Consider the following 11,447-nt stretch of genomic DNA (forward strand, 5'->3'; position numbering starts at 1 on the left):
GGGGTTTTGTGCCATCTTTCTGTACAGGTTTGTTGTGCTTGTAGGGGTTTTTCTTATCTTACAGTAGCACCTTTAGTCCTTCTTTTAAGTTTGGTCTTTAACCTATGAAGTTCCTGAACTGTTGTTCATCCATAAAATAATGTATCATTCCTTCGAGTTTGAGTGAGAGTTTAGCAGGATAAAGTATTCTTGATGAGGCGTTCATTTCACTGAGTTTTTTCACTATATCCGACCATTGTCTTTGGGCTTGGCGGGTTTCCTCTTATTGGTCTGCTGTAAGTCACATATAAGTGGTGCTCCTTTATATGTGACTTCCTTCTTTGATCTTGTTGCTTGCAGTATTGTATCTCTAAAAATATGGAATGTTTCACGAATTTGCGTGTCATCCTTGCACAGGGTCTGTGCTAACCTTCTCTGTATCTTTCCAATTTTTAGTATATGTGCTGCCAAAGCAAGCACATTGCACTTATTTATTTATTCCAAACTTAAAATATTTATTATTTGATTGATTACAGAAGAAAGTGTGCTGACCCCCAGTATAAAGTACCAATTAGTCAAACTGCTATAATACAATATCTTCTTCCAACAGAAAATGCACTTATTTCTCAATCAATAAAATTTCAGAAATACATAAAGGCAGCACAGAGTGATTGTTAATAATTGGCTTATCAAACAGATATTCAAGTCTGACTTTGAAACATGATTTTTTGTCCTAGCTGGAAAACAAGCCACTTTGCTAGTAACCTCCCTGACATTGCACTTATTTTAAAATACATTTTAGACTGAGAGATATTACAGAGTTTAAGACATTTGTGTGACTTGTGGTTAATCCCAATTTGATTTCTGACATCTCATATGGTCCCATTAGCACTACCAGGAGCAATCCCTGAGCACAAAGCCAGAAGTAAGTCCTGAGAAGAGCAAGGTGTGTCCTCCCTAACACCCCCCACCCCCACAAAACCCCCAGTAACTTGTTGGGGATTAGTCTTGGTAGCCCCTGCTTGCTTTCCCTAAGATGGGAAAAACTGGGCATGTGAGAGCAGCATGCCCTGGCGGCTGACCTTGTAAAGGGGGGCCAAAGGGAAGGCTACACTTGATCCGCCTTGGCCAGGCCAGAAGCCATATTCTCATTCCTGAGAGAGTTCAAGTAACTGCCCTCATATACAGCTGCAAAGCAGAATAACAGATAACATAGCTTGCTTATCTTGTAACCCTTGGCTTTCCCATGGAGTGTTCACTGCACACCATAAAAGAAAATGGAATAAAGTCGCTGCATGTTTCATATAGTCCTACCTGGCCCATTCAGCTCTCATTCCCTCTCTCTGGCTGAAACTCAAGTAGCCTGCACGAGACACAGCAGTCAATAAAACTGCATTTTAGAAAACAATATGCTTAATGCAGAAGCTTAAGTTTCAAGCCTTACCTGTCGGAGTTAGTGCTATATCTGCAAATTATATAACCATCCTCCTAGTTATGCCATTCAAATTCACAAAAATTATTTTTGCTTCTTAACCTCTCACTTTAATCTATCAATAGTACCTTTGACTATTCCTAAAATAATCTTAGATATAAGTTATTTCCTCTGTTTCCTTTTTACTTTCTCCAGTTTTACTTTCCAGAATAAATAACATCATCTCTTGTCAACAATAGTTCATTCACTCCCTAGCTAATCTTCCTTCCATGCCTACTATAGAGCTTTTACTAGGAATCATAAGATACTCTTCATTAAGTTAATAATAGTCTTTTTAAATGTGATAAGATGGTGGTTTATATTTGGTCTATATCTAGCTCAGTTTTCTTTAACTTGCTTTTTATATTTGAATTTCCATTTGCCTACTACTATCTTTAAACTCCAGCCTTTCTTCTCCTTTTTCTTTCTTTTTGATTTCTAGCACACCATTTCTTTATTGATTCAGGACTTTGATCTTGTCTTTCTTCAGTTCTCTACATAATGGATTGATTGTAAATACTTAAATCTTTGTTGAAATTCCACCTCCTCAGAAAGCCACTGTAGGCATCTCACTCAGCATCTTCCCCCCCCCCCCCCCATGTTTTCTCAACACATAATAGCTTTCATCACTATCAGATTTCTTTTCTTTCTTTTTTTTTAGTTCAAGAAATTTAGTCTTCCTTCTACCAAGCTCTACCTAGGTGCTTTGAATATATTGCCAGGACTGAAAATTCATAGTCTTCCCCGCCCCACCCCACTCCGGTTTTTTTTTGTTTTTTTTTTTTTGGTGCACTCTTCCTGGAGGTACTGTATCATCAGGTCGATGCGTGGAGTGGACAGAGCAAGCTCCCTATTCCAACTCCCAGTTCCAAAAATCAATTTACTATATTGTCCTCAGAGAGAGGTATCGGTTATTGAGCAGATAAGAAACAGATACTACATTCACTCTTCACCCAAAAGGCCGCAAAGCGAGAAAATGCACCGTCTGACGGGCCAGCTTTGGCCTGCCAGGTTGCAGGGGCTGAAAAGCTGCGCTTGGCTTGCACGCTGGACCAGTGCCCCGAGGGCAGACACAGGCAAAGCACAACTCGGGGGAAACCGAGGCAAGACACGGCCAGGAGGGAGAAAAGGGGCTCTTGTCCCGCGTGCACGGCACCTGGGCACCATCAGGACGGGTCCCGGGAGCATCCGCTCCGCCAGTGATGCGTGTCTCCCCGCAAGCCTCCCCGCGCTAGCCGCTCTCCCCGCGCTGCCCCTGCACCTTCTGCATCCACGCCCGCAGAGACCAGCGCTGGTCATGGTGGGGACCGAACAGGCAACGCCACGCAATCGTTCGAGATTCCCCAGGGGCAGCCTTCCCCGGGAGCGTGGATAGGAGGGGGCTGGCCTCTCGTGGGGCGCTGGGTGGGGCTGAGGGTTGCAGGGCTAGGTCACTGGGTTATCCGCGTCCCGATGTTGGTCAAGCCCACAGCGTCAGGCAGCAGCAGGGGGCGGGGTGGGGATCCGAGTGCCCAGCCCCGCACAGGCCCGCAGACACTCTACCCGCTCCCTGACCCCAGCCCAGCCCAGCCCAGCAAAATCAAGGTCAGTCACCTGCTCGAGCAATGTGGCCGCCTCTGGGCGCTGGCCTCCTCTGGGTGTTGGCGGGACACAGGGCACCACTGAGCCAGTGAGGGGAAGTGCCAAGGCCTCTGGCAGTTGGTGAACACAGAGGCAGAGGACTCGAGCCACCATGGCTGCGCTGACCCAGGATGCACTTATCAGATTTTTTTAATCTCCCCTTAAATAATTCCTTCTCTTCCTCCTCCTCCTCCTCGTCCTCCTCGTCCTCGTCCTCGTCCTCGTCCTCCTTGTCCTCGTCCTCCTCGTCCTCGTCCTCCTCCTCGTCCTCGTCCTCCTCCTCGTCCTCGTCCTCGTCCTCCTTGTCCTCGTCCTCCTCGTCCTCGTCCTCCTCCTCGTCCTCGTCCTCGTCCTCCTCCTCGTCCTCCTCCTCCTCCTCCTCCTCCTCCTCCTCGTCCTCGTCCTCGTCCTCGTCCTCGTCCTCCTCCTCCTCCTCCTCCTCCTCCTCCTCCTCCTCCTCCTCCTCCTCCTCCTCCTCCTCCTCCTCCTCTTCTTCTTCTTCTTCTTCTTCTTCTTCTTCTTCTTCTTCTTCTTCTTCTTCTTCTTTCTTCTTTCATCTTCTTTCTTTTTTTATTGAATCACCTTGGGTACAGTTAAAGCTTTCAGGTTTAAGTCTTGATCACACAATGATCAAACACTCATCAGTGCACATGTTCTACCACCAAGAACCCAGTATAAATCCCATCCCACCTTTCCCTCTGCCTGTGTGGCAGATGATTTTCACTTTACTCTCTCTTTACTTTGATTACATTCAATTTTTTGATAGAAGACCCACTATTATTATTTGGAGTTTTCCCCCAGCTATCAGACTTGCTGAAAAACATCATTAGATAATTTGTTTTCTGTTGCTCATAATCAGGGCTGGAGCGTTAGCACAGCGGGTAGGGCGTTTGCCTTGCATGCAGCCAACATGGCCGACCCGAGTTCGATTCCTCCGCCCCTCTCGGAGAGCCTGGAAAGCTACCGAGAGTATCTCGCCCGCACGGCAGAGCCTGGCAAGCTCCCCGTGACGTATTCGATATGCCAGACACAGTAACAACAAAGTCTCCAATGGAGACGTTACTGGGCCCGCTCGAGCAAATCGATGATCAACGTGAGGGCATTTACTTTTTACCTTTTGCTCATAATGAAGAGCATATGGTGGATTTTTGGATTTCTGGTATTTTAGTAATTAAATCCAGAAGGATTTCTGCCAGAAGCCACTGGGTTCGGAGATTGGTTTGTGTGCCTCTGGGATTATGGAGGATCAGGAGCAGAAGAGCCCTTTGTGGGCGGCAACTCGAGGTCTGGTTCTGGCGGGAAGAAGGGCTGGTTTAGCCCCCCCCATCCCGAGAGGCCCTGCACGCCCCATCACTGCAAGCCCGTACCTTTCTGTCCAATAGGCTCTGAAAGATAGCGGTCACCATGCTTCCAGTGAGGTGGAAAAAGCAGAAGGACAAACATCCTTCCCCTCCTGGGGTGGCACGGGACCTCAGTTTAGTATAAGATTTTTTTTTTTATATCTCTAGTGTGCTTGCTTTATTTTCTTTCTCTACATATTTGAATAAAAGTGCAGGAGAACATGTACTTTTTTTTTTCTCATTCAGTGTGTTAGAACCCACTTAGCTGGAGAACTGTCGTGACAGTTTTGTGGCCTTCTGAGTGGCCTAGGCTTCTTCCAGGAACAAGAAAAGCAGGAAAACCAGATGCTTTTGTCATAGATTACATCCCTGGAATAAGGTTAGGTTTCTGGAATGTAACTGTCAGGGAGTTGGGCTGGATGTTGCGGGTCAAACCAACAACAAAAAATATATGCGTACTCTGTAGGTAATAGAAATTTGTGGAGTAATGCTGACTTGCCAAAATGAAAGTATAATAACATACTGAACCAGTGCTTGGGATTCTTGTTGAACTCCACTGTGTCGGGCGTTCACTAGCTTGGACCCCAGCTAGCTGGAACAATAAACCTCTCTAAGTGATTTGCTTTATTGGCTCTGTTCTCTGTCCTCGAGGGGTGGTCGACTCCGGACTCTAACATTTGGAGGTCCCAGTGAGATAAGACCCTTGAGATCAGACTACGTCAATAACGAGGTTAAACTATAACAAGACTGCAGTAAGGAGGATTGGCCACCTTTGTCTGAGGGACTAGAAGGTCCCTGTCTGAGTCTGGTTGAGAGTTCTCATCTGGGTGGAGAATGAGATTCTACTGCTGTAAGGAGAATTGTCCACCTCCTTCTGAGGAGGACTGGGGGACCCTGTCTGGGTCTGGCTGAGAATTCTCATCAAAGTCCTGGGAGATGTTCCCGACTTCAGGAGTTGAGAATGTGTAAGAGTCCCTGACGTCAGGCTGGTAAGGTTCCTGATCTGGGTGTGAGTGTGTAGAGAGTAATTTGTCTGTGAGAGTAGTGTGTCTGACTGGCTAGTGTGTGTGTGTTGAGTGGCTCAGTGCTAATCTGTTTCACTGATGAAGTGATCCCTGTTGTTATTTTCTGTTTGTTTAATTTGTCCCTTTCTGCTTAATTCATCCCTTTTTCACGACTCAATGCAAACCTATTTTCCCGGTGGAGGGTCTCTGTTGTTGTTTTTTGTTAGTTTAATTTATCCCTTTCTCCTGATCATTATGGATTAGGCCTAGTTGACCCCAAAATATATCCCCTTAACTATTTTTTATCTGGGGACCATGCAGTGAAGAAATCCACAAGGAAGGAGGTAACCTGTGGAAAATCTTCTGTGGAGGTATGCTCCCCTGGAAATCTCTAGGGGGAATGAGGGAGGAATGTGATAATCTCTATGTGAATGTGTGTGTGCATGAGCACTCTGACAGGTCCTTTTATGGGGCGTGATTTTGTGGCTCCATGACCTGGCACTCTTAAAGTCCCTCTAAGTCACAGAGCTTGAGTGGGCTGCCTGCAATTCCATGAAGCACGGACATTCAAGGGTGACACTGGCATAGATGCCACAAGTCACAATGCTGAACCATTTTGGCTATGTTTTCCACTGGCCAGGCAAGCACCTGAGGGGACTCTGCAAAGAGGCACCTCTCCCTTTTCTGTCTCACATCACCGTTCACTAAGGAAGGGAGCTGGAGGAAAACCCACTAGTGAGAAGATTCAGGGAAACTAAGGCAGATCAGCTCCCAGGCAGAAATCCTTCCATACCCAGTCTCCATTAGCTAGGGGTCAATTGAAATTCTAATGAAGGCAGTCAGCAGGTCTAGCTCTAGGCAAAGTAAGGCAGAACTTTTTATAAGGAGCAGATAGACCTGGAGAAAAGTTTTGCGAAGGAACCATCCCTTTTCATAAGTCCTTGCTGGCACTCAGGAAATATGGGAAATTCTACATCTATACCCAAAGATTCTCCTTTAGGTTCTTTATTAAAACATCGTAGGGGCTTCCAAGTAGGTAGTTTAAATAAGGAGCATCTTGTTGACCTGTGTAACACCACATGACCTGTGGATAAGCTAGAGTACAGGAAAAGATGGCCAGTGAATGGCAGTTTGCATTACTAGACCATCTTGCAGTTCGATCTTTTTGCAGGAAGTAAGAGAAATGGGATTATCAAAGCAGAGGAGGCAGGAAAATGCAAGATCATATGATTAACTGTTTGTAGCCAGTTCATTGTCTGTCTTTTTGTCTGTTAGAGCCAGGTTTGATGAAATCAGAAGTAGAAATTCTTAGACCTGGGCAAATAGGTTCATCATGAAAGGTCAGAGTATGCAAGTCAGCAATTTGAAAGGTTTAAGTGGTTTTGTAACTTTTAGACCAGGTTTAGACTAAGGTTTCTCATCAGAATGTTGAGCCTAAAGAGAAATAGAAATTCTCAATTTAGATCTTACTGGTAAAAGTTAAAAGTTTCTTGATCACTGAATTTCTTTTAGCTCCAGAATCTGTATTTATAAGGGGCCCGGAACTAAAGTCAAAAGTGGCAGAGAGATAAGAGCTTTGTGAGACAGTGCAGCGATAAACTTAATAAGAATTTAGGGCTGCTTTAAAAATAAGAGAGACATAGAAGACTTCAAAATAATGTTTTCTCATTTTTTTATTTTTTATTTTTTTTAATTAATTAATTTATTTATTGAATCACCATGGGAAAGGTTACAAAGCTTTCAGGTTTAGGTCTCAGTCATGCAAATATCAAACACATTTCCCTTTACCAAAACTTATTTTTTACCATGAAGAACCCCAATAAAACCCCACCCCCAGTCCTCCCAGTCCCTGTGGGGCAGATGAATTCTAGTTAACACTCTATCTGCTTTGATTAGATTCATTGTTTCAATAAAAGATTCACCACTATTATTTAGAGTTTACCCCCCCCCCCCCCAATCAGACATGCTGAAAAAGCATTGTGAAGTGATTTGCTTTCTACAGCTGGGTTCAAGAATTATATGTTGGTTTTGGATTTCTGCTATTTTACTTATTGACCCTGGAAGTATTTCTACTGAAAGTCAGATATTTAAGAAATTGGTTTCTGTGCTCTGGAGTCGTGGCCGTGCTGGAGAGCCGCTAGTGGGGGGCAACTGGTGGTCTCGGTAGGGCATGAAGGGTGGACCGAAATGCCCCCCTTCCCATGAGGTTTTAGTCGCCCCCACACCCCCGGCTCATACCTGCTGTCCACAAGGCTCCCATGTGGCTGCCATCTTTCTTTCCAGAGGGAGGAGGGCGGAAGGGACCAACACCCTTTCCCCTCTGGGCAGACATGATGGCCTGGATTAACGCATAGTCCTTTCACTTTTCTGCTCCAAGCTGCTGGGTTCTGCATTAAGTCCTTGTGCTTCTGGGGCTGTGGCCGTGCTGGAGAGCCGCTCGTGGGGGGCAACTGGTGACCTCGGTAGGGCGTGAAGGACGGACCGGAATGCCCCCTTTCCCATGAGGTTTTAGTCGCCCCCACACCCCCGGCTCATACCTGCTGTCCACAAGGCTCCCATGTGGCCGCCATCTTTCTTTCCAGAGGGAGGAGGGCGGAAGGGACCAACACCCTTTCCCCTCCGGGCAGACATGATAGCTTGGATTAACGCATAGTCCTTTCACTTTTCTGCTCCAAGCTGCTGGATTCTGCATTAAGTCCTTGTGCTTCTGGGGCTGTGGCCGTGCTGGAGAGCCGCTCGTGGGGGGCAACTGGTGACCTTGGTAGGGCGTGAAGGATGGACCGGAACGCCCCCCTTCCCATGAGGTTTTAGTCACCCCCACACCCCCGGCTCATACCTGCTGTCCACAAGGCTCCCATGCGGCCGCCATCCTTCTTTCCAGAGAAGAGAGGGCGAATGGGGCAACACCCTTTCCCCTCTGGCAGACTTGATGGCCTGGATTAACGCATAGTCCTTTCACTTTTCTGCTCCAAGCTGCTGGGTTCTGCATTAAGTCCTTGTGCTTCTGGGGCTGTGGCCGTGCTGGAGAGCCGCTCGTGGGGGGCAACTGGTGACCTCGGTAGGGTGTGAAGGACGGACCGGAATGCCCTCCTTCCCATGAGGTTTTAGTCGCCCCCACTCCCCCGGCTCATGCCTGCTGTCCACAAGGCTCCCATGTGGCCGCCATCTTTCTTTCCAGAGAGGAGAGGGCGAATGGGGCAACACCCTTTCCCCTCCGGACAGTCATGATGGCCTGGATTAACGCATAGCCCGTTCACTTTTCTGCTCCAAGCTGCTGGGTTATGCATTAAGTCCTTGTGTTTCTGGGGCTGTGGCCATGCTCCAAACTTAACTATGATTTTCAGAGAGAAACATTGGGTGGTTTACTTCCCATGGATCACTTTGTATATAGAGAGATGTCTTGAGGATTTGAGGAAAAGTCCTAGTTCCCGCATACTCGAGCTGTGATTATAGAGGCTTCTGGTCACCGGGGTTCCATCTGGGGGAGGCGGGATGCGGTACCTACCCCATCTGGGGCTTCCCGATGATCTCGGCTCTTTTTGGAACCTGTTTTTTTTTTTTTTTCCTTCGGGATCTGTGGATCCCGCCCTCCATGTTGTCCTTCTCTTCGGCTGAATCTTTCTCATTTTTTTAAATAAAAATTGGCAGTTCAAGTATTTTGTTTTCTTATGCTTATATCAAAGTCTGGTAAAAACTAAGGGCCTCTTTCTGTGTGAAAGCATGTTTGTATTCTTGTGGAATTGTTACAAGTATCTGGTGTAGAAAACTCGGGCGTTTGCCTTACAAACGGCCAATATGGCCAACCCAAGTTCGATTCCTCTGCCCCTCTCGGAGAGCCTGGCAAGCTACCGAGAGTATCTCGCCTGCACAGCAGAGCCTGGCAAGCTACCCGTGATGTATTTGATATGCCAAACACAGTAACAACAAGTCTCATGATGGAGAAGTTACTGGGCCCACTCGAGCAAAATCGAGCAAGGTTCAAGAACTATTGAAGTTAAGTCAAAAATAGAAGGGGTTTTCTTGTTTTTTATAAAAATTGTTGGTTCAAATATCTTATGCTATTATGGCAATGTACATATTTATATCTGCATTGGATTAGAATATTTGACCTAGAAAATCTTGTGAGTTGAAATAATTATGACACATGAAAACATGTTCAAAGAGTAAAGGTTTAGTTTAAAACATGAGTTTCTAGAGTTATAAAATTGGTTGCAAAACTTATCATACCAGTGCTCTATTTGATCGCTGAGACTTTTATTACCTAAAATTTCTAGAACTACTAAGTAAAGAGTTATAAAATGAGTTAATCTCAGATGTCAGCCTGCAGTGATAATTTCTGAGAATGGAGAATTTCATAAAAAATGTGGGAAAATAACTAGCTAACTTTTCCTGACTATATTGTTAATCAGTCTGTCCAGTATATGAAAATACATGCTATTATTATGATAACTTTATTTCATGCAAAGCTTTGTCATCAGGTATTAACCTATTCCTCACCTTCAGACAAATGTGAAATCCTTACTGTTTCATGGTAATCTATGAGTGTTTTAATCCTTTTATAGCTGTGTTTTCCTAAAGATCAGAATTTTAAAGATGTCTCCTAATTTCTAATGTGAAGTGAACTTTTTTCATAATTTTATTTATTTATTTTTTCATCTTATATTTATTTATTGAATCACTGTGGGGAAAGTTACTAAGCTTTCAGGTTTAAGTCTTGGTCATACAATGATCAAACACCTCTCCCTTCACCAGTACTCATTCCTCACCACTAAGAACCCCAATATACCCCCCTTCCACCCCTCCCAATGCCTGTGAGGCAGATGATTTCCATTTAATTCTTCTCTACATTGATTACATTCATTATTTCGACAAAAGATGCACCATTATTGTTTAGAATTTCCCCCCAACAATCAGAATTGCTGAAAAGGCATTGTGAAATACTTTGTTTTCTATAGCTGGTTATGAGAATCATATAATGTCATGCGATTTTGGATTTCTGCAAAGAGCCAGATAATTACGAGATTGGTTTCTGTGTGTCTGGTGTTATGGCTGTGCCAGAGAGCCACACCCTTTCCCTCCCGGGGAGGCATGGAACCGTAGTTTAACGCATGGTCCATTCACTTTTCTGCCGCAAGCTGCTTGGCTCTGGATTAAGTCCTTTTGCCTCTGGAGCCATGGCTGTGCCAGAGAGCCACTCGTGGGGGGCAACTTGTGACCTCGGTAGGGCGTGAAGGATGAGCTGGTACTGTCCCCCTTCCCATGAGAATGCAGTAGCCCCATCACCGCCGGCTCCTATCTGGCTTTCCAATAAGCTCTGAGGTGGTGACCACCTTGTATGTGGTCCAGATGCATTTCTGTCAAAAGCCGCTGGGTTTTGATGGGATCATGGCCATTAATCAGCTTGATCAGGAGCCAGAGAGGCCGTTTGTAGGCAGCGACTCAGGGTCTCTCTGGGTTGGGGCGGAAAAGGCCGGTTCCACCCCCATCTGGTGAGGCCCTGTGTGTCTCATCACTGCAGGCCCAAACCCGACTGTCCAGTGGCCTCTGGAGGATTGTGGTCACTGGGCCACCAAGGGGAACAGGCCACGGCATGAAACCTATTTCCACCTGGAGTGGCCCAGCTCCAGTAATCTGCTGCAGGAACAGGACACATTTCTGCCAAAAGCCTTTGGGTTCCAAGATTCGTTTCTGAGTCTCTGGGATCATGGCCGTTAAGCAGTTTGATCAGGAACCAGAGAGGCCATGCCTCCAATTATATAGCTTAGCCGGAGGTGGTCTGTGGGTGTGTCTCCCTCATACCTAACTTTTGGCCGTTTGCTTTCTGGGTAAACTTTGCCCCAAGTTTTTGGGGTCTGGCCGAAGGCACAGCAGCAATTTTGGGGTATCCGAAAGTCTGATAGTGCCGTCAGGCTGCTGATGCCCTCGCCTCACAGGTACAAATTGACCTGCTAGCAGCACCATACCCTCAGTGAAGTTTTGCCAGTGAATATATGTTGTAAAAACTTTTAATTGTGAGCATTTTTACAGCTTTTT

At 45.8% G+C, this 11,447-nt stretch overlaps 2 non-coding genes across 2 annotated transcripts; both read right to left on the bottom strand.

Moving 5' to 3' along the window:
* Window positions 1–351: 351 nt before the first annotated feature.
* LOC130042170 (U6 spliceosomal RNA) lies at window positions 352–459 on the bottom strand. Its single transcript, XR_008795143.1, has one exon. It is a non-coding gene; the product is annotated as a U6 spliceosomal RNA (small nuclear RNA).
* Window positions 460–2,232: 1,773 nt separating this feature from the next.
* Window positions 2,233–2,423, bottom strand: LOC130042296 (U2 spliceosomal RNA). Its single transcript, XR_008795219.1, has one exon. It is a non-coding gene; the product is annotated as a U2 spliceosomal RNA (small nuclear RNA).
* Window positions 2,424–11,447: the final 9,024 nt, after the last annotated feature.

Source organism: Sorex fumeus, unplaced genomic scaffold (assembly GCF_029834395.1).
Source record: "Sorex fumeus unplaced genomic scaffold, SorFum_2.1 ptg000098l, whole genome shotgun sequence".
Taxonomy (NCBI): domain Eukaryota; kingdom Metazoa; phylum Chordata; class Mammalia; order Eulipotyphla; family Soricidae; genus Sorex; species Sorex fumeus.